This window comes from Sturnira hondurensis, unplaced genomic scaffold (assembly GCF_014824575.4).
Source record: "Sturnira hondurensis isolate 20B ecotype Veracruz unplaced genomic scaffold, ASM1482457v3 Scaffold0014615, whole genome shotgun sequence".
Lineage (NCBI taxonomy): Eukaryota > Metazoa > Chordata > Mammalia > Chiroptera > Phyllostomidae > Sturnira > Sturnira hondurensis.
This window is the reverse complement of record NW_028087246.1, coordinates 945,907-973,023: the sequence shown is the minus strand read 5'-3', so window position 1 is coordinate 973,023 and position 27,117 is coordinate 945,907. Positions and strand designations below refer to the sequence as shown.

General features: G+C 41.0%; 1 protein-coding gene across 4 annotated transcripts in view; it reads left to right on the top strand.

Moving 5' to 3' along the window:
- The window catches only part of DIS3L2 (DIS3 like 3'-5' exoribonuclease 2), a 279,723-nt gene that overhangs the window by 123,091 nt on the left and 129,515 nt on the right, over window positions 1-27,117 (top strand). The window lies entirely within an intron of this gene.

Genomic DNA, 27,117 nt, shown 5'->3' with positions numbered 1-27,117 from the left:
TTGCCACCTTCCTTTTGCATTCTCTGCCCTGTAGGTCTGCTCAAGTAAAGATGGTGTTATCTGGTTAGAAGTGCCTTCCTTTAAATGGGCCTCTTCGGGCACAGAGCAAAGGATTCAAGACTCTGTGCTTGGAGCTTCATTTTAAAGCTTTACTTTTAGGTCTGGAATTTGTTGGAAAGTACTTTTGTGGTATTTTTATAACAACATCTTCTTTGAAGATGTTTCTTCATTGTGGGATGTTAGTTCTTTTCTGATATTTCTCTTTAGAATTTGGTTTCAGTACTGGCATTCATTTTGGATGCCACATGGAGATATTTAGAACCAAGAAACTTTTCATACAACCCACTGAGGCCGTGGAAGGTTTTTTGCTAAGGTCATCCCGTGTCAGAGTCTTTTCCACCGCACTTGCTCACTCCGTGCAGCTGAACTTATGATACCTTCGGCTCTTCCTCCACCGAGTTTGAGTGTCCTCCTTCCATGCTCCCTGTTGCTGTTGTATCTTTTAGGAATTTACTGCCTTTTTTACTTTTCTTGCTGAGGGTAAGCAAGGGAAAGGAGATGACACTTAGTTCCCTTTTATACTTGTTAGTAGGTCTGGTGGGACACATTACATTTGAGGTCCGTTAACTGAAACTGCCGCCCTAGCCCCTCAGCAGTGTCGGCTGTTCTTGGAACTCCCGCTGGTCTGTTATCTCATTTCAGTGGCCTTGAGAGCATGGGCCTATGACCTTACTCTGGGTAAACCTTTGTTTTCTCAGGTACAAGTCGAGGGGATTATTTCCTGAGATCTTTCCCTAAATCTAGGAATCTATAAAAAGTTTAATGAGAAAAGGTCAGAATGAATGGCTGAACTTTTATTGTTTGAAATGTGTTATTATCTGTGTATAGTTATAGTTATAGTTATCTGTGTATAGTATAGTTATTCTGCAGTTGCTGTCAACATTTTAAATGTACCTACCCTTTCACCCCAAAACTCCACTTCTGGGAATCCATCCTACTCAAAGAAGTGTGCAGGGATCTATGTTCATTACTGCCTTGCTATAAAGACGCTGCTGCTGCTGTCTGTGGATAAAGCGTGGTTAAATAACCCGCATCGTGTCAGTGAGACAGCACTCCCTGCAGCTGCAGAAAAGGAGCCAGACCCATGTGCGCGGCCCTAGAATGGTGGCAAAGGGAAAGGTGGAGGTTTCCGAACAGTGTGAATCTGAGCCTATCTTTTATGTAGGCAAATAACAAGTCTGTATAAGGGTGTATACACGTATGTGTACACATTAAAGTATATATGCATAAAAATTCCTGGGAGGGAAGGAAATCCAGACCTTTCTCTATGGTTATTGACAGGGTATGGACTCAGTAGAGTAGTAGATAATATTATACTTTTCATTTTATAAATTCCTCTATTATTTAAATTAGTTAAAGATAACTTACAACATAAAATTTTAAATGGGACTGTCAGAAAAGAGAGATGCTCTTCCCTGACTGGTGTGGCTCTTTGGTTGGGCCTCATCCCACAGATCTAAGGGCCGCCAGCTCTTCCCCATCAGTGCAGGTGCCCGGGGTGTGGCTTCCGTCCCCATCCTTGGTTGGGGCGTGCGCGAGAGGCATCCGATCGATGGATCTCATCAGATTGATGTTTTTCTCCCTTTCTTTCTCCCTCCTTTCCTCTCTCTCTAAAAAGAAATAAGTAAAATCTTTAAAAAAGAGAGAGAGAAGAGAGATGCTCGGTCATTTCTAGTCTGACTCCTGGCCTGAAGATAAATAACAAGGCACTTAACAGTTGTGGAGCCCAGTGTTGTTCTCAGTCCCCTCTCGTGGCAGCACCCTGCCTTTTTCTTTGGTCCCCACTGCCTTCTGGGCGGGCCACAGAGCCAGAGACCTTGCTCTGCAGAAAGGTGATTATTAAAATACACAATGTGTCCGGCAAAGGGCTCCGAAGATACAGGGGGCAGATGGGATGCTCTCTGCTGTTAGCGTAGTTAGTAAAAGGGATTTTTAAAAATCATTTTAACCTCTAGGCACTTCCTGCCTATTAGCTCTTGGATTATGTTTCTGAAATTCAGATCTGATTTTCTTTTACTCCTTTGGCCTAAAATCTTTCAACTGCTTCCTGATGCCCTAAAGTAGTAATCCCTAAACGTGCTGAACATGCATTCCCAGTAATATATGTCTCTTTATTTTAAAGTTAAAGCATACTGACTATTTTACTAGTTTATTATGTGCATTGTAAATTAACATAGAAGTAGAAAAATGAAATAAATTTTTAAATATTTTCATTTTACTTAAAAAGGGTATAGAAAACTTCATATTAATTTTATTTTCAATTAATGTGATCGAATATTCTTTACTTTTTAAATTTTGCTTTAACAACTTATGGTATAGAAATGAAAAGCTCTGATTATAAGTTCTGTAAATTCGATGCTTAGTTTTGCTTTTAGTGATTACCATAACTGAAAAAGAGACCTGAACGTACTAAATCACGGTACTCATTTTTTACCCTATTCGTTGATTGTATTCAGATTCATTTTGCAGTCCAGCTAATCTTCATCTTTCATGTCAGTTCTTGTAGAGTAACAGAAAGGTGCTGCATTGTTAGATTTTTTTTAAAAAATGGGTTCATAATCCTTGGTTATTCTTCACTTGGCATCTTTAAACACTAGTTAGAAAATTCTGTTAGGGTGTGTAAGTGTATGGATACAAGTAGTTTTAAAGTTTATACACTTAGATTATTTTAGGCTCCCAAACTGTATAACAATGGAAACATTTCAAAACATTCATTTAAAAAATTTTATCTTCAGTGCCTGAATTTTTTGTTCTATTTTTTTATGTCTTTTTTTAATTGTTAAAACATTACTTTTCCTTTGAGGGGACAGATTGTGTTTAATTTTGTCCAAATATCTGCCCAGTAGCATACGATTGATAGTCATTTGCTTTTAATCCCCACTTGAGGATATGTTTTTATTGATTTGACTGAGGAAGGGGAGGGTGGGGGAGGGGAGAGAGATAAAGGGAGAGACAGACAGATGGACATCGATCAGTTGCTTCCCATATGTGCCCCAAACAGGATTCAAGTCCATAACCTTTTGGGATACAAAACAGCACTCCAGTCAACTGAGCCACCCCGACAGAGTGACAGTCATTATTTTGAAGTCATAACGTGACTGATCATGAATTCATATTAGGGGAGGAAGATATGTCCTGGTTTTGGTAGTGTTAGTATTATTATTAGTTTAGCTTATCTGTAATCTGTGGATCTTTGCAATAATCTTCTTAGCCACTTGCCTATGCTGTAAAGGTTAGTTTAACTAAAACCAGATAATTTCTGGAAATACCATGGATGGCGGAAAGCGTAGGCATGAACGGAGTGCGGTGTCACTGCCCTGGTGGGCTGGAATGCCGGCTCTCACCTGCACAGCCCACTCACCTCCTGACCCACATGCCTGGGGAGGCGCCAGGCTTAATTCATGTGGCCGTATAGTCATGGTCAAGTTTTCATTTTTTTAATGAAAAACATAAAGAGAAGTCCATAGTATGCTGAGGTATTTGGATTTGATTATCTTTCCCTTCTCTTTGACTGGTCTTGTGATAGATTTATTAAATTTTTCAACTAATGAACATTTACTGAACACCTTCCACGGGCAGTGGGGAATCAACAGTGAACAGATGTAGCTGTGGTCTCTGTTCTCGTGGTGCTCGCCATCACGGCAGAAGGGCAGGAACCTGATGTTGAACGGCGGTCAGGCATGGGCTCGAAATGGAGGAGAGAGGAGCTTGGGACAGGGCTTGGGACACCATAATTTCTTCTCCTCAGGTTCCGTTCGGTACCTTCACAGGAGCTTTATGCATATTGACTTTCCCAGGAATGTCAGGAGAGAACTAGGAATGAGTCCCAGAGCACACTATAAACATGTGCTCTGAATAAATTAGCACATATTCCACAAATTCCTAAATAAAACCTTCTAATTCTTTTCCCCCTTCTTCTCTCCTATATACACTTATTTACGTAAATTATTATACTCGTATCTGTGTATGTATCATGTGACAAGGAATCAATTAGTCACTGGAAATACAAAGACAAGTAAGGGCCAGCCTGCATTCTTCAGTACTCTGCTGTTTCTCATCGGGAGTCTCACGCTCAGATGAGTAACAGCAGAGTATGTGCTGTAATACCTGAACAGACTGTCAAGGTCGTTGGTGCTTGAGGTGACATCTGAGAAATGAGCAGGTTTAGAGCGAATGAGAGTGACTAAAGCATGAAAATTCATGATAAGCTGTGGCTGCAGAGAAGGTGACATGCTCCCCAACACGCATAGATCCTCTCGTAACAGGGCTCACTGCCCCGGGGTTCCAGTAGCTTCTCGACCCCCTCTGCCGAGCCGCCCTGCCGTAGGCTTGCAGTGTTTCTCTGGCTCTCGCTATGCAAGGGCTTCAACATACCCGTTTAGGTTTGGTATTTGAACAATTATATTTGGAACAGAAAAGTTCCATCAATCTTTAAACCTCATAATCCAATTATGTCAGTAAAATTCCAGTTTTTTAGTCCAATGGAATTGGGGTAATATTTTGCAAACTGAAGTTGAGAGAAATAGTGTTTATTTTGAAAAGAAAAATGGTTGGTTAGCAGTTTTCAAGAAGGAAGGCTGGTGTGAACTCCTAGGGGCGATCTGGCCCTTCTGATTGGGAGCACCGTTTTTCTGAACCTGAAGCCCCAGCTCTGGAGAATCCCTGCTCGCATGGCCTGGACCTGCAGCTCTCATTGGCAGGGCATTTGAGGTGAAAAAAAGAGCAACACCAATACTGCAAGCCTTTGGGGGTCAGGAGAGAATGCATCAAAGGAAACTGCTTAAATGGGTTGTACCAGAAGCCCAAGAAACCCCAAGTTTATTCCTGAGGCTGACTCCAGTAATTACCAATTTCATTGATACTGCTTTGTTTCCTTTGTTGCTAAACTAGAATAGAAAACCAAAGCTTAAAAGCTCAATTAGATTAGAAAATGAACACCTAAATATTGGAGGGGGAAATACCATGCTAAACTGGTTTTTATATTTTTCCTATAGTCGGTAAGATTGGGGAAGTTTGGGTCATGTCACTTTTTGGTACAACTATGAGTTTCATTGATGTAGAGGTGGTTTCTATGGATTTTTTACAGGAGAACTGGTGGATATCTATTTCTTTACTATTCCCTCAATGAAAAGGAAGCCCAGTGACCTCCACCAGACCATTACAAATGTGAAACTTGGCACTTAAAATTGCTTGCTCTAAATTTTCCAACTGCTTTCTTTTTTTTCCATTTAATGTCGTTCTGCCAACTAGTGATTTTATTATTATAAACAGGACATTGTATTCACTTTTAAGAAGAAATATGAAGCTGGAGGTAAAATTACAAACTGCAGCTTCTCGGCTGCCAAAATAGAAAACAATGAACTAAAAATACTGAGCACAGAAAGGGTGTTGTGGTAAGAAATATTGAAATATCTTCAGGATGGAAATGTTCCAAATAGACAGAAATTTCCTCTCACTCCAGGTAAACCAACCTTGAAATAGCAACTTGAAAGGAGAGACATATAACACTAACCTCCTTCAGGTCAACCCTTTCGTGGGAAAGCTTTCAAACATAACGAACATTAAATGACTAATAATCTTGCTGTTTATCAGGAAGTTCAATATGATTAAATTGCCATTTAGAAAAGGTTCCTCTGGTAGAGGGTGTGTGGCGGCATAGAAGGGGCACTAAGAAGTTAGTCCTTGCCCTCTCAGGGACTAGCGGGTAACCTTGGGCAAATCAGTTGAACTTGGGAAGATAGAGAAAGAGAAAGCAATTTCATCTCTTGTGGATTTGTTGACCAGGTTAGAATTTTTCGAAAGGTGTTGGTAGGTTACAAGTTCTTTGGGATTTCAATAGGTGTTACAGAGAAAAAGCAGCCCAAAGGCATGTATTTTTAGAAAACAGTGGGTTAATAGATTTCTTAGAACTTTTTCTTACGAATCATATCGTGGAAGTGTAGTGCTCCTTAGAATACACTTTGAAATTGCTAAACTAGGTATTTCAAAATGTACTAGCTCCAACAGTGTGTGACTCTGTGTTTACGATGTTCTTTCTGAGTTCATGAGAATCCATCTCATTCTTGGTTTTGAAAGAAAATGATACCCCATTGGTGACTATCTTCCATATTTATCTGGCAAATAAATATTGACTGTACCTCACTGTGGGCAACACAAGGTATCCAAGGATCATGCTATAAAGCTCAGCTCCTCCATTGCCAAGGGAACCCCTTTTTTCCTTACCTGGAAGGAAGGAAGATGAAATTATTTGCATTAAGTGGGGAGCTCCCATGTCAATTAAACTACATGAGAATATTATTCCTTTCATGTAAGTCCCAATTCACTGTATGTGAAATTACAAGAGATTCATAGATAGTAACAAAGATTAGTGGGTTCTAAAGTAAATACACAACTGGATATTCATAACTATAAGTGCTTGAGTAGTTTGTCAACCCATAAAATTTGTGTTGACAAATTACACCACTCTTAGAGAAGACAAATATTGGAAGATAGAGATGTCATCTGATCAGGTGGAAAAGTGCCTGTTGGCAGAGAAGGTATTTAAATTTATATCCAGGAATAACTAGAGCACTGTGGAGACAAGTTCACAGGAAAGATGACTAATTTCTATAAATCCTAAATAAAATGTGTTTGGAAATTATACTGTGATGACATAAAAACACTTTTTGTGTGGGTTGTGTAGAATTTGGAGTAAACTATTGGGGTATAAATTAATTAAATGTCAGGGTGGCAAAGTCTTTACTTTTTTTTATGTTGAGATATTCAAATACCATAAAATTCACCCTTTTGAAGTGTACAATTTAGTAGTTTCTTGTATAGTTTCTTTTTTAAAAAAAGATTTTTATTTATTTATCTTTAGAGGGGAAGGGAAGGAGAGAGGGAGAGAAATATCAATGTATGGTTGGTTGCCTCTTGTGTGTCCCCTTCTGGAACTGGCCTGCAACCCAGGCTTGTGCCGTGACTGGGAATCGAACCGTGATCCTTTGGTTTGCAGGCCAGCACTCAATCTACTGAGCTACACCGGACAGGGTGAATAGTTCCAAAATTGTGCAACCATTGCCACTAATTCCCGAGCGTTTTCATCATCCTCCAAAGAAATCCCATTCGATTAGCAGTCACTCCCCATTCCCTCTGCCCCCAGCTCCTCTTAACAACCAAACTACTTTCTCTTTGTACGAATTTTCCCTCTTCTGGGTTCAAAAAATAAGTAGCCTTTTGTATCCGGCTTCTTTTACTTGGTATAATGCTTTCAAGGTTTCATCCATGTTGTAACATGTGTCATGTATCACTGTGGTCCTTTTTATGGCTGAATAGTACTTCATTGCATGGATATAGCACATTTTAAAAATATATTTTATTGATTATGCTATTATGGTTGTCCTATTGTTCCCCCCTTTATTCCCCTCTGCCCTGCATACCCCCTCCCACCTGCATTCCCCCCTTTAGTTCATGTCCATGGGTCATACATATAAGTTCTTTGGCTTCTACATTTCCTATACTATTCTTAACCTCCCCCTGTCTATTTTCTACCTACCATTTATGCTAATTATTCTCTGTACCTTTTCTCCCTCTCTCCCCTAAACCAGTCCCCTGCTGATAACCGTCTATGTGATCTACATTTCTGTGATTCTGTTCCTATTCTAGTGTTTGCTTAGTTTGTTTTTGTTTTTGTTTTTGGTGTGGTTGTTAATAACTGTGAATTTGTTATTCATAACAAACTTTGTCATTTTGCTGTTCATATTTTTTAGCTTCTTTTTCTTAGATAAGTCCCTTTAACATTGCATATAATAAGGGCTTGGTGATGATGAACTCCTTTAACTGGGAAGCACTTTATCTGCCCTTCCATTCTAATTGAAAGCTTTGCTGGATAGAGTAATCTTGGATGTGGATCCTTGCCTTTCATGACTTGGAATACTTCTTTCTAGCCCCTTCTTGCCTGTAAGGTTTCTTTTGAGAAATCAGCTGACAGTCTGATGGGCACTCCTTTGTGGGTAACTGTCTTTTTTCTCTTGCTGCTTTTAAGATTCTCTCCTTATCTTTATTTATTTTTTTAAATAATTTTTTTTATTTAATTCTTGTTCAAGTATAGCTTTCTGTCTTATATTCCCAACCCTCCACTTATCTTTAATCTTGGCTAATCTAATTATGATGTGCCTTGGTGTGTTCCTCCTTGGGTCCAACTTCTTTGGGACTCTCTGAGTTTCCTGGATTTCTTGGAAGTCTATTTCCTTTGCCAGATTGGGGAAGTGCTCCTTTATTATTTGTTCAAATAAGTTTTCAAGTTCTTGCTCTTCCTCTTCTCTTTCTCGTACCCCTATGATTCGGATATTGAAACATTTAAAGATGTCCTGGGGGTTCCTAAGCCTCTCCTCATTTTTTTTTTTGTATTCTTATTTCTTCATTCTGTCTGGTTGAATGTTTTTTTCTTCCTTCTAGTCTACACTGTTGGTTTGAGTCCCAGTTTCCTTCTCATCCCTGTTGGTTCCCTATACCTTTTCCTTTATTTCACCTAGCATAGCGTTTACTTTTTCCTCTATTTTGTGACCATACTCAACCATTTCTGTGAGCATCCTGATCACCAGTATTTTGAACTATGTGTTTGATAAGTTGGCTATCTCTTCATCGTTTAGTTGTATTTTTTCTGGAGCTTTGATCTGTCCTTTCATTTGGGCCAATTTTTTTGTCTTGGTGCACCTTACGTGGTAAGGGGTAGAGCCTTAGGTGTTCACCAGAGCGGGGTAACCGACATCACTGCGTTGTGTCACTCTTCATGGGGGAGGGGTCCGAGAGGGAGCAATGGCACTTGCTCTGCTCTCTGCTGGTTTTCAGTCACTTCCCCTGATACCCACAATTAAATCGAGCCCTTCTGGTGCTGATTCCTGTGTGGGTGGGTTTGTGTGCATTCTAGGACCCTGTGGGTCTCTCCAACAAACTCTCCTGTGAGGCTGGGAGTCTCTCCCCCTGCCTCAAACCCCACTGGTGTTTTCAATCAGAGGCTTGAGGTTTTATTTCCCAGTGCTGGAACCCTGGGTGTGTGGTCTGTCTCACTCCCCAGTTCCTCCTGGTTTATCTGTGAGCGAATGTGGAACCGCCCACCCCACAATCCGCCACCTTGCTGGGTCTGCCAGCTGCTGCCTTGCCTGCCCCAGTCCTCCAGCCGCCACCTTGACATGAGTCCTCTCAGCCTGGCTCTCTGTCTCCGCCCCTCCCACTGGTCTGGATAAATGTTTCTTCTTTAACTCTTTGGTTGTGGGACTTCCATACAGTTCGATTTTCTGTCAATTCTGTTTGGTTTTTGTTTTTAAATTGTTGTTGTCCTTCTTTTGATTGTGCAAGGAGGCACAGTGTGTCTACCTATGCCTCCATCTTGGCCAGAGGTATTCATTGCATGGATAGAGCACATTTTATTTATCCATTTATTGACAGATATTTGGTTGTTTTTCACTCTCTGACTCTTATGAGTAATGCTGCTGTGAATATTTGTGAGCAGGTTTTTTTGTAGACATGTTTTCAATTCTCTTGTGTATATACCTAGGAATGGAATTGCTGGGTCACACAGTCAGTCTAAATTTAACCTTTTGAGTAGCTGTCAAACTGTGTTTTGAAGTGGCTGTACTCTTTCTCATTGCCACCAGCAATGTATGAAGATTGCAAATGCTCCTTACTAACAGCTGTTATCTGTATTTGTAATTACAGCCATCCTTAAGGGTGTGAGGTAGTATCTCATTGTGGTCTGGATTTGAATTTCCTTAATGACTAATGAAGGATGCTAAACATGTTTTTATGTGCTATTGGCCATTTTGTATCTTCTTTCAAGAAATTACCTATTGAGATTCTTTGCCTATTTTTAAATTGGATTGCCCCTATATTATTGAGTTATGAATAGTTTATATATTCTAGATATCAATGCTTTATCAGATATGTGATTTGCAAATATTTTCTTCCGCTTGTGGGTTGTCTTTTCAGTTTCTTGATGCTGTTCTTTGGTTTCCAGCTTTGATGAGGTCAAATTTATCTGTGTTTTCTTTAGTTGCCTATACTTTTGGTGTTCCAAGAAAACCATTGACTAATCCCAGATCACAAAGATTTCAGCCTGTTTTATTTTCTGAGCTTTATAGTTTTAGCTCTTTCATTTATGTTTATGATCCATTTTTAGTTAAATTTTGTATGTGATGTCAAACTTTCTTATTTTGCATGTAGATGTACAGTGTATGAACACCGTAGTAAAAAACTTGTTCAAAAAATAATTGATTCCCTACCCACTGAATTGTCTTGGCACCCTTTTGAAAATCAGTAGGCCATAAATGTTTGTGTTTATTACTGACTCTCAGTTCTGTTCCATCATTTTTTTCCAACTTTTTTACTATTCTGGGTCACTCGCATTTCCATATTAATCTGAGGATCAGTTTGTCAATTTCTGCCAAAGAAAGAAAAGGAGCCAGGATTTTAATAGGGGCTTGTTGAATCTGTAGATTAGTTTGGGGAGTAATGTCGCTAAGCCTTCCAACCCAGGGACATTAGATCTTTAATTTCTTTCAATGTTGTTTTGTAGTTTTCAGTATATAAGTCTTATGTTTCTTTTATAAAAATTTATTCCTAACTATCTTTTTTCTTTTTAATGCTATTTCAAATGAAAGTGCTTTCTTAATTTTCAGATTGTTCGTTGCTGACACACAGAAATAAAATTGATGTTTGTATATAAATCTTATATTGTGCACCCTTGCAGAACTCATTTAATTTTAGCTCTAAGTTTTTTGTGGATGCCTTAGGATTTTTATATTTCTAAGATTGTCATCTACAAATAGAGATAGCGTTACTTTTCCTTCCCAACCTGGATGCCTGTTTATTTTATTTTCTTACTGACTTTCTCTGGCTACTCCCTCCAGTACAGTGTTGAGTAGGAGCAGCCCCAGTGGGCCTCCTTGTCTTGTTCTTGGTCTTAAGAGGAAATCATTCAGGCTTACAAAATTATTTATAATGTGAGCCATGGTGTTTTTTGTAGATGCCTTCAGTCAAAGTGAATGCAGTTTTTTATTTCTAGTGTTTTTTTAGTGTTTTTCTCATGAATTTTCTGGGTTTTGTGAAGTAGTTTATCTGTGTCTTTGTGATTTTTGTCCTTTGTTAATATACTGTATTTCATTGATTGACTTTTATGTGTTGAACTAACCTTGCATTCCTGGGTTAAATCTCACTTATCATGATGTATAATCCTTTTTATGTCACTAGATTTGGCTTGTTAGTGTTCTGTTGAGGATTTTTGCATCTATACTTTAAGGGATCATGGTCTGTAATTTTCTTTTGATTGCTTTGTTTTTGTTTGAGAATTACACGGGCCCTGTAGAATAAGTTTTAGAAGAGTTTGTGGAGAACTGGTGTTAATTCTTTTTTAAATATTGAGTAGGATTTACCGATGCAGTCATCTGACCCTGTGCTTTTCTTTCTGGGAAATTTTAAAATTATTATTCAATTTCTTGTTATAGGTCTATTGAACTTTTGCATTTTCTTTTTTTTTATTGATTTTTTTTGAGAGAGAGAAGAAAGGAGAGAGAAACATTGGTTTGTTGTTCCACTCATTTATACATTTGTTGGTTGCTTCTTGGATGTGTCCTGACTGGGGATTGAACCTGCAACCTTGGGGTACTGGGACAATACTCTAACCTAATGAGCAATCTGGCCAGAGCTCTGTTTCTTCTTAAATCAGTTTCAGTACTTTGCCCTTTTTCTTTACACTTTTTATTGTATTTTATTGATAATGCTATTATAGTTGTCCCAATTTTACCCACTTTGCCCCCATCCACCCAGCATCCCCCATTCGGTCAGGGAATTCCCACACCATTGTTCATGTCCATGGGTCATGCCTATAAGTTGTTTGGCTACTCTATTTCTAATACTATGGTTTACATCTTCGTAGCTATTCTGTAACTACCTCATTGTGCTTCTTAATTCCCCTCACCTCTTCATCTATTCCCTCCTCCCACCTCCCATCTGGCAACCATCAAAACACTCTTCATATCCATGATTCTGAATCTGTCCTTTGTGTTAGCTTAGATTGCTTTTTAGATTCAGTTGTTTATTGCCATTTTATTGTTCATAGTTTTGATCTTCTTTTCTTAAATAAGTCCCTTTAACATTTCATATAATAATGGTTTGATAATGGAGTTCACCAAAGTTTTTTCTCTTCTTATCTGGGTAGCTCTTTATCTTCCCTTCCATCCTAAGTGATATCTTTGCTGGGTAGAGCATTTTGGGCTGTAGGTCCCTGCTTTTCATGACTAAATATTTCTTGTCAGTCCCTTCTAGCCTGCAGTGTTTCTTTTGAGAAATCAGCTGACAGTCTTGTGGGAACTCCCCTGTAAGTCACTAACTGCTTCTCTCTTGCTGCTTTTAAGATCTCTCTTTATCTTTAACTTTCAGCATTTTAATTGTGATGTATCTTGGGGGTGGGCCTTTTTGCATCCACATTGTTCGGAACTCTCTCTGCTTTCTGGAATTGCATGTCTATTCCCTTCACCAAATTAGGGAAGTTTTTTTCAGTATTTTTTCAAATCGATTTCCAGGTTCTTGCTCTTTCTGTTCCATTCCGGCACTCCTATGATGCAAATGTTGGAAGGTTTGAAGTTGTCCTAGAGGCTGCTTATACTATCCTTCTTTTTCTTTTTTTTTTGGATTCTTATTTTAATCTTGTTCTGGCTGGTTGTTTTTGGTTCCTTATGTTCCAAATCATTGATTTGATTCTCATCTTCATCCACTCTACTGTTGTTTCCTTATAAATTGTTCTTTATTTCATTTAGTGAATCCTTCATTTCTGACTGGATCGTTTTTATGCCATTGTGGTCCTAAGTTCCTGGAGCATCCCTATAACCATTGTTTTGAACTCTGCATCTGATAGATTGCTTCTCTCCATTTTGTTTAGTTCTTTTTCTGGAGTTTTGTTCTGTTCTTTCATTTGGGCCATGTTCTTTGTCTCTTCATGTTGGCAGCCTCCTGGTTTTTGTTTCTATGTATTTAGGTAGAGCTACTTTGACTCTGTGTCTTGGTGGCATGTCCTAATGTATAATGTAGTAGATATCCTGTAGTCAAGTGCTGTAGCCTGTCACCCAAGTTGGGTACTCAAGGTGTGCCCTTAGTGTGGGCTAAGTACACCCTCCTCTTGTAGTTGAGCCTTAAATTGCTGTTGACAGGTCAAAGGAAGGATTTATCCAGGCCAGTCAGCAGGCAAGTCAGACTGGCTATGACCACTTACCACCAGCCTCTGCCCTCCATGGAGGATCAGCTTTGCAGGGGCAGAGTGGTAGTGCTCCAGCGTGTAGCTGTCCACTGGGTGTGCAGGTTCTGGGGTTTCTTGGGTGGTGAGGGGAAGGTCAGTCCCAACCTATGTTCTTCCTGGGGCTACCCTGAATTAACTATAAAGCAATCTGAAATGGCTGCTACTTGTGCTGGGTTTTCAGATTCCCAGGAGAAGCCAAGCTGTGAATCTAGGCTGGCTTCTGATAGTATCAGTCCTTGGACCACTGAGCAAGAAGTTGGGGGGCTAGGTGCTCGCTGTTGCTTGTTTGAGAGGATTTAGGAAGTTGTGAAGCATGAGCCAAGACCAGCCATTTGTATGGAAAGTCACTATTAACGGCTTGGGTGGGCCCATAGCTGGGTGGGACGGGAGTCTCAGATGATCTCCAGGCAGGGCCAGTGATGTTAGTCAGGTTGATGGAGTCTCAGATATGGCACCTGCCTCTGTGGCTGTGTGGGGGAAAGGTTTCAGAAAAGGACAATGACTTCTGCCCATCTTTGTGTCTGGGATAAAACTATCCCCAGCTCTTGCCTTGATGCCAGACACAGCAGATTCTCCCTGTATGCCACTGATGCCTTTCAAGCTGCTACCCTGGTGCTGCAGCCCAGAGGGAGTGAGTCTGAGTAAGTGTGTGGGTTCTTTAAGAGGAACTGCTTGGGACTGCAGAAGTTTCTCCCACTGACTCAATCTCTACTGTTTTTTTCAGCTAGAAGCTATGGGGACTTATCTTCTTGGCACTGAAACTCTAGCCTGGGGGGCCTGGTGTGGGGCTGGGACTCCTCACTCCTGAGATTTTTCCCTCCTGAATTTTTACCCACCACATGTTGATGTGGAACCAACCTGTTCCCTGTGTCTGCCCCTCCTACCAGTCTGGATGGTTGTGGTTTCTTTAATTCCTTAGTTGTCAGATCCATTGAACTTGATTCCTGACATTTCTGAGGATGGTTGTTCTATATTTTAGTTGTAATTTTATTGTAGTTACAACTATAGGCCAGCTGTGTCTGCCTATGCTGCCATTTTGGCCAGAATTCCATAAGTATTTCCTTTGTCTTGGTTATCTAATTTGTGTTTTTTCAAGTTTTAACTCACATACCATTCTGAGTAGTGTGCTGAAATCTCACATCATCCCACCCAAGTTGCAAATCATCTCTATGTCCAGCATGTTCATGTTGTATATACTGTCTGCCCTTAGTCCCTTAGTAGCCCTAAATAATGGGAATAGTCCCTTAATAGTGCTAAATAATGGGAATAGTGATTCAGATATGCCAAATATGCAATTCAGATATACCCAAAAGAAGCCATAAAGTGCTTCCTTTAAGAGAAAATGAATATTCTCAGCTTAGTAAGGAAAGAAAAAATGTATGCTAAGATTGTTAAGATCTATACTAGGAACAGTTCTTTTATATTTGAAAAATTGTAAAGAAGGAAAAAGAAATTTGTGCTAATTTTCAGAGAGAAAGTGTTTCATAGTTTTGATTAGTGTGTTGTTGTAGTTCTATTTTAATATTATTGTCATTAATCTCCTTATGATGCCCAGTTTATGAATTAAATTTTATTATAGGTATATATGTATAGGAAAATAGATAGTGTATGTAGGGCTTGGTACTATCCACACTTTCAGGCATCCACTGGGGGTCTTGGAATGTATCCCCTGTGGACGAGGGACTGCTAGTGTAATTTGAATCCTCTCCCTTTTTCCTTGGTCAGTTTAGCTAAAGGTTTGTCAGCTTTGTTGATCTTTTTATATAACTAACCTTGGGGTTTATTTTCACTCCCGTTTTCATATTCTCTTTTTCATTTATTTTTGCTTCAGACTTTCTTATTCCCTCCTTCTGCTTGCTTGATATTAGTTTGCTCTTCCTTTGCTAGTCTCTGAAGTTGGAAGGTTATGTTATTGAATTCAGATCTTTCTACTTTTCTATATAGGTATTTATAACTACAAGTTTACCTCCAAGCAATACTTTAGTTGCTTCCCATAGGTTTTTGTAGGTTGTATTTTGTTTTATAGTTTCTCTGTGATTTCTTCGATTAATTACTTATAAGTGTGTTAATTTACATATATTTATGTATTTCCCAAATTTCCTTTGGTATTAATTTCTAATTTCATTCCATTTTAGTTAGGGAACATACTTTGTATGACTTCAGTCTTTTGAGATTTATTGAAACTTGTTTTATGGCCTGGAGGATGTTCCGTGTGCACTTGAAAGGAATGTGTATTCTGCTGCTGTTAGAGGGGCCCCTCTGTGGGTGTGTGTTACACTGGGTTGGTGGTGGTGTTTTCCAGTCTTCAGTTTCCTTGTTGATCTTCCAGTTGCTGTTTTCTGTGTTGAAAGTTGGGTATTGAAGTCTTCAACTATTATGTTTTAATTGTCTATTTATCCTTTTAGTTCAGCCAGTTTTTGCTTCATTTGGTGGTTCTGTTTTGGGGGCACATATGTTTATAATTGTTATGTCTTCTAGGTGGATTGACCCTGTTATTCCAAATTGTCCTTCTTTGTATTTAGTAACACTTTTTATCTTAAAATCTTTTTTCTATTTAGCTACTATAGCTCTCTTTATTACTGGTTACATATCTTATCATAAAGATATATCTTTATTGCATTTTTAAAAAGAGTTTATTTATTTTTAGAGAAGGGGAGGGAGGGAGAAAGAGAGGGAGAGAAACATCAATGTGTGGTTGCCTCTCACGTGTCCCCTACTGTGGACCTGGCCTGCAGCCCAGGCATGTGCCCTGACTGAGAATTGAACCAGTGACCCTTTGGTTCGCGGGCCCGCACTCAGTCCACTGAGCTACACCAGTCAGGGCTATATCTATTGCACTTTAAATAATGAGGAAATTCTGAAAATCAGATTAAGTCCCCAAGGTTTGTTGTTGTTCTTGTTTGTTTTTGCTGCTGTTTGTGACTTTCCTAAACTAATTCTGTAGAGTCTGTATTCTTTGTTGTGTGAAGTTTCTGTTTGACTAGTTTAGTGGTCATTTAATGAGTCAACCGAGATTTTCTTAAATGCTTAGAACCTAGAGTCTCTCAGCCTTTGCTGAGGGCCTCTGTGCATGGTTGGGGCATCCCTCCAGTGCTCAGAGATACACTTTCCAATGCTGCCTTAGTCTTCACTTCCTGCCTGGTCAGAGTTTCAAGGTCAGACAGAGGTGCAGGCTTAAGGCCTTATCTGGCCTTCCTGGGGCATGTGCACAACCCTGTGGATTTGCGTGGCCGTCTCTATCCCAGGAATACATTTGGCCCTTTCACACCTCTCTATGACATCTTAATTTCATATTTCAACTTTTAACTCTTTTGGTTAGCTTTTTATTTGCCTCACTGTTATAACCACCTCAAAAATCTGCGAAGTTAAATAATTGCTGGTGGTTGTTTTTGACAAGTACCCCTGGGGCTGTGAGATTCTTTGCATTGAGCAAGGTGTGAGTCCGCTCAAATTAATGTGAATGGGGATTTTCATGGAGCTGCCAGACCCGTGAGAGAATGTCAGGTCCTCTGGAATGCGGTTGTTGGTAGGCTTCTAAACCTGTTCCGCCCCTTCCGGTGGCTGCTGAGCTGTCCGTTTTCACTTTATTCGAGGGTTGTTTGTTTTCCAGGCTGCTGCAGCGCTGAGGAGAGGAACACAGGAGCAAGGCAATAAAAAACATACCAAGCTCGCTCTTCTTACTGAGATTAAGCTGTTCCTCTTGAGTAAATGAACAGGAGATTGTTAGAGCTTTTGGTTAATTTCTAGAGTCACGAAAAGGTTGATTGGACAGTTCTGCCCCTGTTGTCAGTGTTTATGTGGAGCAGGGATGTTTCCGAGGCCCGTCCTCTCCCGGCCAGTCCCACCGATGGAACTCTCGTCTCTTCGCTTTTTAATGCAGAGTTTTGAGAAAGAACGAGTCTCTCATTGAAAAGAATAGAGAGAGTAAGGAAGATATAATTTGAAATAAAAGCCATGAGAAGTATAGCAATTTTTTTTTAAGATTAGCAGTTGTTGGATAGCTGGACTCTTATATCAGTGCAAGTGAAAAAGTGAAATTATAAACACTATTGGTAATATGAAAAGAGGGAAGTAAATTTCTTAGCTCCAATGCAGTATCCTGTTCTGCATTTGACCCTTCGTCTTTCCCCAAACCATGTTACTCTGTTGGAGTTACGCGTCTTGCCCGTGCCTCGCCATGCGCTTGCTTCATTTTCCAGGGCCCGTCTTGACTTCATATGCCTTTGCTGGTGCACCAGGAAGAATCGGTCGTGCCCCACTGTCTGTCCCTTTGCTATTCGTTTATCCCTATGTAACAGTACTTGCCATACTGTACTCCAACTTACCTAAGTTTGACTCTGTCTTCCCAATGAGTAGCAAAGTCCTGAAGACCGAGGGCTAGGTCTTAATGGTCTTCCTGTTTCTAGAATCTAACTCAGTGCTTGTTATATAGTGAATTTTATAGAGTGGTTACCCCTCATCTATGTGGGATGTGTTCTATGACCCCCAGTGGATGCCTGAAACTGTGGATAGTACCAAACCCTACGTAGTATACTGTGCTTTTTCTATTCATACATATATACTTGTGATAAAATTTAATGTATAAATTAGGGACAGTAAGAGATTGACGATGATAACTAATAATAGACCTATGATAGAGGTATATTGTATAGAAGTTATATGGGTGTCATTTCTCTCTGGTGACCAGTCTGATAACCAGGATGGCTACTTAGGGGCTCATGGGGAGCTCACACAGTGTGTGTACACCGGAGTAGACACGCGGATGGCTCATGTCCTGGTGAGACAGAGTGGGATGGCTTGAGATTTCATCATGCTAGTCAGTGTGCAGTTTAACACTTCCGAATTATTTGTTTCTGCAATTTTTTATGTAATATTTTTGGGCTGCAGGTTGACCCTGGGGGACTGGAACCACGAAAGTGAGACTGCAGGTGGGAGAGGACTGCTCTGTGTAGACAAGTGTGTACGGGGCCAAAGAAGGGAGGAAAAGGAAGAAGACAAAGAGGGTTATATTTAGAAGTTTGCAGGATATGTACTCATTCATTCAACATAACGTGATTTTAAGCAAGTGCTGGGGTTCATTCTTATGTCTTGATATTCTAGGAAAATGAATATTGATAAAATACAGTTCAGTGCTTGCAAAGTAGTTGCTGTATAGTGTGAAAATTAGATAGGAAAACATCTTAAAGAATAAAATATTAAAATTACTTGAGTAAAATGAAGTACAACTTGAAGTACAACTTTGTCCCTGACAAAGATAGAGCTCCCCTGGGCCTTCCCATGGGGAGGATACCCATTTCTTGTGGGCCTGCCTTCTTGAAGCTGCGAACATGGGCATAGCACAGCAACAAGCGCGGGGAGCATCTGAACGGCGGGAAAAAGAAGACAGAGGTCTGCCTAGGGGTCTCGGGACGCGAGCAACAGGGTGACAGGGGTTCCCCTGAGTTTCCTTATTGCCACCCGTATATCCCAGACAGGGTGCTGTTGAAGTCGCCAACCCGAAGTGGCCGAAAGGCACAGGAGAGATAGTGTCCAAAAGAAACCTTTTTCCTGTAGCCAAAAGACCAGGGGAGGCATGGTCTAACAACAGAAGAGCTTTTTGGCAATATCCACCATATTCCAGCCAAACACTGGTGGAAAGACACACACACACACACACACACACACACACTTTCTTTCTCACTGTTGTTCAGTGGGGCTGAGCAGGCTGTTACTATCCCCACACCCCTGCCCCAGCCCATGAAACTGAGCAGCGATGCTCCAATTCCCCCACCTGGTGATGGCTGTGGAGCCATGCAGTGACTTAATCTTCCATCCTGTCTGGTGACACTCCAGTTCCCCCATTGGGAGGTGTCTGCAGGTCTGAGCATGGAGCTAATCTTCTGTTTCCTGCACAGCAGAAGCAAATTAAGTCCATAATGAAATATCAGTACACACCTATCAAAATGGCTAAAAACTGAAAGGAAAAAAAAAGTTGGCAAAAAGTGCCAGGCCGTGCAAAATGCTGGTGAGGATGCAGAGCAAGCAGGTCGTCCCCACGCGGCTGGTGGAAATGTACGATGGCACAGCCACCCTAGAGACACTTCAGTTTGTTAAAAAGACTAGACACAACCACCGTACAGGCTGGTAATTGCGTTCCTGGGCACTTATCCCAGACAAGTGAACGCTTATGGTTCATGCAAAAGCTGCACACAGATTTTCATAGCAGGCTTATTCATAACAGCCTCTAACCAGAACAGCTGAAATGCCCTTCCATGGGCAAATGGTTAAACAAACCGTGGTACATCCACATCGTGAATGATACTCAGCAATGACAAGAAATGGACTGTTTATACACGCAACAACTTGCATGAATCTTCAGGCTATGCCAAGTGATAAAAGGCCAATTTGAAAGGTTACAGATGTGTGATTCTATTTACATAACATTTTAAAAAGAGACATTTTAGAAATGGAGTATAGACATGCAGTTGCCAGGGACTGAGGAAGGCAGGGCAGGAAGGAGTTGGATGTGATTATTATTAAAAGGCAACAAGAGGTGTGCTTGAGATAATGGCAGTTTCCAACATTCTGATGGAGGGAGTGCCTAGTGAACCTGCGTGTGGTATAGTTGTAGAGAACTTAATGAGGACAAGTAGGAACAGACGATCAAGTAAGATGAGTGCATCCTACCAACAGCAACATCCTGATTTTGATATTGCACTATTTATAATTTTGTTAGATTTTACCATGGAAAATTGGGTAAAAGGTAAATAATGTCTGTTATTTTTACCACTGCCTGTTAATCACAATTATCTCAAAATAAAAGGCTCAAAACTGTTTTAAAAGGCACCAGAGAAACACAGATTAGAAAGTAATAATTAATTTTGCATGAGGAAACTCTAAAGCCAGGTAATCTTTGAGCTTGGCCTTGAAGGATAAATAGGATTTCCATAGGCTTTTGTCTTCTTACTATTAAAAAAGAAGAAAGGCAACTAACACTTAGTGACATCCTCTTCGAAGACCTCTCAGTTGCGGGGATATGCCTGTGTGGCCCTCACACTGTGGCGGTTACCTCAGGCCAGGGTGGGATTCAGGAGAATCTGAGATTGTGAGTCAGAGGGCAAGAACAAAACGCTTGGATGGAGAAAGATGACTAGAAGTTGGATATTACCTGCCTGGAATACCAAAAGGAACCGGCCAGGTGGCAGAGAGAAAAACGGGCCTGGCCAGGCTCAGGAAAGCAGCCCGGGCTGCAGACAGCTGTTCAGGTGCGTGTGGGTAGGACTGAGCCACCGAGTGGAGGGGACCGCTGTGAGCGTGCAGTCCGAAAGAGAGGGGGCCGTGGGGGACTCGGGCGTCCAACGTTCAAAGGGTGGGGGCTTCTTAGGAAAGCAGGGCTGGGGGTGCAGAGAGGAGGATATTGGAGGAGTGAAAGAATACGAAAGGCTGGCTTCTCTGGGTTCTGTTGTAGTGAGGTCAGCAAGGACAAAAGCCACTGCTTTTAGCCATCAAGTCCTTTTCTTCGGCCCTTGGAGTCTCACCAGTTGCATGGGTGGAGTGATGGGAGGCGACCGGAGTGAGCTGAGGAGTGAAAGGGAGGGCCGAAGTGGGACACTAAGTATAAACATCTCTTTGAAGGGGGCTTTTGGTGGGGAGCAGGTGAGAGGGGACTTGACAGGAGCGGGGTCCTCAGGGCGTCTGAGAGTGAAGAGGTTCGAGCTTGCTGGTGAGCTGCGGAGAGGGAGCCGGGGAGGACATATGCATTTTTGGACTCCTCTTCGGAAACTGCCTTCGGAGAGCCTAAGGCACATTTTCAACAATGGCAAATCTTCATCTTCTGAGAGTGGCTTTGATTTTTGGAAACAGCCAACTCCATTTAGAGCCAAGAGTGGTAAATCAGGTGGCGATCAAGCTGGATAATACAACTTCAAAAAAATAAAGTATAATTATAAAGTAGTAAAACTGATTTTCTTGTGAAGCTCATGAATTGGCTTAGAAAGTAGTTCTTAAAGAATTCCAAAGCCCTTTGAGCAGTTGTGGCATGATGTGAACAAGTGTGTGGAGTTCGTTTGTGACCCAGAGGAGGACACTGACGCGTGCAGAGGTTCTGCATGGGAAGCAATTGGCTTTGTTGTTTTATATTTACTCTTAATGTGCAAATGTCAAGTTACCCTATAATCTTTTTGCCTGAGAGGTGACTTAGTGGAATTATACCAAAGTTTGTGTATGGGAGAATCAGGAGTTTCAAATTGTGATTGTTTAAACAGTTCTCCTGTGGTCTTACAGATGTAATTAGAATTCCTAGGATAGGAGTGTTCCCACAAGCATAATAATACTCTAAATGTGTGTTCAATTATCCTTTTCTATAGTCATATTTAACTGTTTCTTTTTGAAGTGGAGTTACTTTGAAAATATTAAATCACCAGCATAATCTCTACTGTCAGTCAGACCTAGGACAGCGCTGGGCACGTAGTAGGTACTCACTGGGTGTCCCTGTCCTGTGTTCTCTGCCCTGGGACCTGACATACACCAGGGGACACACCAAGAGACAGATTGGTTTCCTAGTAGTGGAGTACCTCTATTACTGTTCAGCCCAAAATAGCCAAGATAAAGAAATTTAGCTTTGTTAATGTGAGAAATATACACATACCAGAATGTGTTATTTATCAAATTATTCTTTTGTTTTTGTTTGATTTTAGAGAGAGGGAGGGGAGGGAGAAAGAGAGGGAGAGAAACACTGATGTGAGAAACTAATATTGATTGGCTGCCTTCTATATGCACCTTGACTGGGAATCGAACCAGTGACCTTTCAGATCCCAGAACAATGCCCGACTGACCGAGACGTACCAGCTGGGGCTCAAATGTTTCTTTGATACCTTTTTATGTGGATTATCTCATTTAATTATTTTATATTTATGTAATACCTTATTTAATCATTGAAACAACCCTGTGAAATAGCTTTTCCTATTTTACAGGTAAAGAAACTATGACTTAGGCCAGTGTAGTCACTTGCCCCTGGTCTCATGGCTGAGAGGGGCAGAGCTGAGGCTTGAATTCAGATCTCCAGTCAGGAAGCTCTTACCTACCATCCCTGTGTGTCTCCACCTTCTTAAACCCATGACCTTAATAAACATTTTAAAATAATCAAAAGCACCGCATACTTTCCCAACCCCATATTAAGGAGGTTAGAGTCTTCTTCAAATCCCTACTGACAAAAAAAAATGTATAGCACTGTATTTTGTGTTACTTGAATTACAAAAGCAATCCTTTTTTAAAGTGGATTTGATTTTTAAATAGGAACTTCATATCTATAACCTGTCATGGCTCCCCACACCTCAGACTCTTGCCGTGCGCCCAGGAGTGGGAGGTGTGGAAGCATCTGCCACAACCCCGTCCTGGCTTCTTAAGGAGCGACATAGAGAGCCGCAACAAGCAGGCATGCTGGGGAACTTTCGCAGCTGTTGCATTAATTAGGACTTTTTTTTGGTCCCACCTAACAGAAGCCACTGGGGCTCATGTAAGCAGAAAGGGAAATTTAAAGGTCCTGTGGTAACTCCAGGGACTCAAGGGCAGGGAACCCAAAAGGGCTTCTTTCTTCATATCTGCCTCTCCTGCTCTCTCCACGCCTGACCCTACTCTTCGCCCAGACCAGCCTCTCTCCTCCTGCCCCTCATTGGGAGACTGCTACGGACCAGCCGCCACAGCCTTGAAAAGGGAGCCTGCCCTCTCTCTCTCTTCTCTCCTCGCCTACTTCTTCCTCCTCACCTCCCTCTCCCTTTCTCAGTCCCAGTTTGAAACTGTAGGCCCAGGGTCAGTGTGTCCCCGTTTGGGTTACGTGCTGGTTTGGGAGAGGGAGCAGCAGGATGGAAATCAGTCTGCCTCAGCTGTGTTCACTGGTTCTTTTTCTGTTCCAGGAGTTTGAAAATTTTAAATGACCCTGACGTCACAGGGCTGAAATATAAGAACATAGGCTTTAGAGACAGATTTGACTTGAATCATCACTCCCTCTGCCACTGACTGGGTATATACGAATAGTCTTAGGAGACTCAGCTCCTCAGAGCTTTACTTTGTGCGCAACTCAAAAGGGATGTATAGGTGCTGTCTTTCTTTTTTATTTAGTCTTTATTGGTTTTTTTCCATACCATTTAGCCCCGTTATACCCCTGGCACTGTCTTTCTCATGAAGTTGTGGCAGGGATAAAATGTAACAATGTGCGCAGTGCGCAGCGCAGGGTCTGGCACACGTATGCTTGATAAGGTACTGCTCCTTCTTTCCGAGGAACATTAATAAGCACACTGATGTTTAAGTCATGTGTAGAGTAAGAAGTTCAAACTACCTTCTGCCCTCAAATTCTGTTTCCCCTTAGCCCATTTTTAGTTCTCGTTTTCATCTACCCTTGAGTATCAGTATATTCATAATTGAAAGGACTTTGGTCTAAACCTGGAAAATTCTCTTGCATCGTGTTCCCAGGAAACATGTCCAGCTGGGGAGAGCTGCTTCTGCAGGAAAAGAGGGTGGGATTATGAAGACAGGTCCAGTCCCAGGTTTGGTAAGGACCAGGTGATGGAGACGGGGCTGAGGCAGAGGGAGTATACTGGGAGACTTGACCTCAACATGCAGGACGAGGTGCAGACTGTGCGCGGAGTCATCCAGGGTCACCTGGGCTGCTCCTGATGACGATGGGGTAGGAGTGGAGAAGTAGCCCTCTGTGCTTCACTCAGTGTGCATTCTGCAGCCGAGGGGTGCGTACCGGAACCGGGGTGCTGCTGTTAGAGCTTTATATGCTCACCTCCCTCAAAGGGAAGCTTTCTGGGGGGTGCGGGTTATTGTCGTTTTTGAGAAAGGAAACCTAGATGAATTTCATGCCTTATTGGAAATTCTCTGGAGCAAACAAATTATGAATATGTTTTTTATCTCAAAATATAAATATTTAATATGGAAATCAGCTAGGAAGTCATTGCCAGCCTGTTTGTTTGTATTTTTTAAACTATAGAATCAGTTACGTGAGCAGTGAAGCAGAATTTTGGCCCAAAGTGAATATCAAGATATTCAATACAAGAATAGACTAGACTTTTCCCGTTAATGAGAAGAAAGAGTTGAAAGAGTTCACACTTTTTTTTTTCTGTGAAGAGTTACAGAGTTCTACTCACGTTAGCCAAAGTAATAGTAGTGAGTCCCTGATTGTCCTGAAATGCAGCTGGCATTTATTTTGGCATTTTTGTTTGACTACTCAGGTTGTTCCTTTCAGCAGTGATTTTAATGAAACGCTGTGTGCGTCTCTTAGACAAGTCTCTCACCTCGCTGCACTGGGACTCTAGTAAACGTTCCCAGTGTTTTCCAGAGCTGTTCAAGGTCTGTTAAGGCTCATTCATGGTGCTTTAATCATCCTTTTAATAAAAAACAATCATTTGGGAATACATTTTCCAGGCAGTTCCCTTGCCTCCCAGGGAGAATATTTTGAGGCCTCCCAGTGACCACAGGATTAAAAGCCTTGACAAGGAAGCCCTAGAATTCTTGAAGAGCTAGGCCTTTGAAAGATTCATTGTTGTGGAATCTCCCTCTGAAAGAGACTACTTTATCTTGCTCCTAAACATCTATAGGACAGACATAGCACTTTCTGAAAAGAAATTCCGGGCCGTGTAGGAGAGCAAACGCATGTAGGTAATCCAGTATGGGCAGTGTGTAATTTGAAGAATGATAGTTCCACTTTGATGGTTACCATAACAATCATACAGTTGTGCAAAATATGTGTATGGCTTTTATAGAAGGGAGCTGGCACCATTGTAATGATTCTTCCCATATCGGAACAACTGTTTTCAGATCTGGAAACGGGTGGCTTAACCCTTCCCCGGTTAGCTCAGCATGCTCCCTGAGAAGGCTCTTTGGAGCTCCCGGGCCGTTGAAACGTATTCACCGCTTACATTTGCATGTTAGCCTGATAAATGGATGGAGAATTAAGGATGATGATCCTTTCAACAGCAGGTTCTGAATTCCTAGCTTGAGAATTCAAAGGATGAGAAAAAAAATACTGTTCCTCAAATAGAAATCTAGGAGAGATGTCTAGACATAGTTAATTCCTTGACTTTGTGACTATTCTTAATTCTGCCCACTAGAATTTAAATCCGTTAAATGCTGGCCTTTACCCCCATTGTGTTTAAGTCTCTGACAAAGTCCTATTAAAATTTGGTTACAATTTCTGTTTTATTTTTACATACTAACTACGTCTCTTCTGGAAATTCTATAGCAAATTTAAAAGAGTAGTATTCTAAATGAAAATATATCTATGTATAGTCTTTTCAAAGCTCCTTTTTCCTATTTTTGTGTATCCTTTCCAAAAGAAAGTGTTTGGGACTTGACTTTCTATGACAAACTAAGGAATATTCACTTTGAATAAATTTGGTACTGGAACTCTGTATGTGGATTTTCAAGTTAAAAGTTATCAGATTTGAAATTAAGTCATTGTCAACTTAGTCCACCATAGAGCAACTTTTTCTGAAAGAAATTTTTGGTAATTCTTATTACAGCCGAGATGTTTCTGGGATGTTTAAATCTTAAGATAAAGTGTGGAGCTAAGAGTAATTAGAAAAGACTTCAACTTCTATTGAAATAAAACTTATTGGTCTAATTCATTTAACACCTACTCTTTTGAATTCCTGTCCCATTAAACCAAAGCTCTGCAAGTCTTTGACCTTAGACATGTTACTTAATGTCTCTGAGCCTCAGTTTCCCCATCTACAAAATCAGAGTGAAAAATAATACCCACCACTATTGTAGTTCTATTTTCTCAAGAGGTAATTTGTAGGAGATAGGGGGAAAAGTGTTCTAATGAGAGCAAGGTTTCTTATACTTTGAAGACCTCTAATATGTTTATATTCTGTGAAGATTTATATATTGTATGGAGTGTTTTATGTCTAAGCTCTTAACACTGTAGGTATATAGGGGCTGAGAAATCCGATCCCCGTATGGGAGCTTTTCTTGGAAGTTTCCTGCTACCTCATTTCATATAGCTTTGAAACTTATTATCGATCTGTGTTCTCATAGCTTGGTTTAACCCCAGTCTGATATTTTAAATCTGGATTATAGGAAAACACTACTACCAGAGGTAAGAGAAGACAGAGAGGTATGCGGTCAGAGCTTTGGATAGAAGGACTTTTTAAAAAAGATTTTATTCAATTTTAGAAGGAGAAAGAGAGGGAGAGAAACATCAGTGTGTGGTTGCCTCTTGCACACCCCCGACCGGGGACTTGGCCTACAACCCAGGCATGTGCTCTGACTGGGAATCGAACTAGTGACCCTTTGGTTTGCAGGCTGGCTCTCAATCCACTGAGCCCCACTAACCAGGGACAGAAAGACTTGTGGGCAGAGTGGGATTCGGCCACTGTGGTTGCTACTCCCTTAGACAAGCCTAAGTTCTAATGGGAAGTAAGGGAGTGCTGAGGCCAAGCTGTCTCTGCTCCGGTGCAACTCCCTTGGTTCAGTTTGCCCAGTAGTTCTGGGCCTTCAGGGACACTAATGAGGTGGGTTCTGACTGTTGCACTTGCTCTCTGTTTGGCCCAAGTCTTCCTTCCTCCAGATACCCATGGCTCACTTCCTCACCTCCTTCAGTCACCCTCAGTGTCACCTCACATCGAGGCCTGCCCCGACTGTCCTATTTATAATTGTACTTGGTACTTCAAACTGGTCTTGCTCTGTTCTAATGTTTCTTTTTTTCCTCCATAGCACTGAAGTACAATACTGTTTATTTTGTCTCCTCTCCCACTAGAATGAGTAGATAGGAATCTTTGCTCTCACATGTGTCCCAGACACCTGGGGCA